Below are 1,366 nucleotides of genomic sequence, written 5' to 3'. Positions count from 1 at the left end.
CAGATGACAGGCCGGGGTTGGATTTGTACACATCAATTTTGCTAGACAATCTTTGTAGTCTCTGAGTGGACAGGGGGAATCTTGAGTTAGAGTTGCAATATTTNAGTACGCCATCATGTAAGAGAGAAAGAATGCTCCGAAAAAAAATTTTCTTCGAGATTTTTACGTTTGTCTGTCGTTTAGGTGAGTTGCATTATTGTTACTGAAAAAGGGGTTTGTCAATAGACATTTTCTGTTCTGTTGGATAGAATAGACTATTGATACAACTATAAATCTTTTCTCAGCAACACACTGAGCTGTCCACTAACGAAAAAGTATGGAAAAAAAACAATTTTTATTCTTCTATAACGACAACATTTTATATTTTCACATTTTTACATTTTTACAATACGGAGAAATTCTCCACTCTATTCGACGACAAGTTCCAACATGCACTGATGAATTATTTACATCACGATTACTGTCTTTTGCGGGTTTTTCGTTTTGTTGTTGTTTGTTTTTGCTTTGGGAAAACCTCGTTAGCCGAAGTNTCAAGATGGAAAGATCGACCTGATCTCAGAGAACTGTTCATCACATCCAGACTTGGGTCACATGTTTCGGCTTGGAGCATTGATATATCGGGTGGAGTTTCCGAATGCTGAAGATGTGTAGCATTAAGTTTAACCGTGGGAACAGATGGAGGAATGGCATAAGTTGGAGCTCTCGTTCGGCATTGACCACAGATTTTCGCAGACAATGGTACAAAAGGAAATTTCTCGTGTAGTATTAAGGAAATCGGACGTAAATTANGGTTCACCATGAACGATTTGCAAGCACTTACGTCTCGCTTCTCTCTTAAAGACAGCTCCTACTCCGTCACAAGCTCCTTTACCGTGCACGGTTGCACNTATATCGGGTGGAGTTTCCGAATGCTGAAGATGTGTAGCATTAAGTTTAACCGTGGGAACAGATGGAGGAATGGCATAAGTTGGAGCTCTCGTTCGGCATTGACCACAGATTTTCGCAGACAATGGTACAAAAGGAAATTTCTCGTGTAGTATTAAGGAAATCGGACGTAAATTATAACCGAGGTGTCCCTTCTCACCAGGAGCCCGCATTGGATTCGCACATCTATCACTCCGCGGCATTCTATGAAATCCGAAGACATCAATTCCGAGAATAAAGATCATTTGTATATAATTAACGTGAAAATTCCTTACCTCGTTGTAAGAATAGAATAAGTTAGGAGCTCGGTAATCCATCCACACAGAATCGTATGGTGATAAAAAATCAATCGAGAAATTGAGATTTTTTTCTAGAATTAAAGCCGTGGAACCGACTGATGATGATAAATCAATTAATTGATTCCGTTTGTTTCTTCCTCTCA

This window comes from Diachasma alloeum, unplaced genomic scaffold, assembly GCF_001412515.2.
Source record: "Diachasma alloeum isolate Michigan unplaced genomic scaffold, Dall2.0 Dall_scaffold_00396, whole genome shotgun sequence".
In the NCBI taxonomy this organism is placed as follows: Eukaryota; Metazoa; Arthropoda; class Insecta; order Hymenoptera; family Braconidae; genus Diachasma; species Diachasma alloeum.
This window is presented reverse-complemented; position numbering follows the sequence as displayed.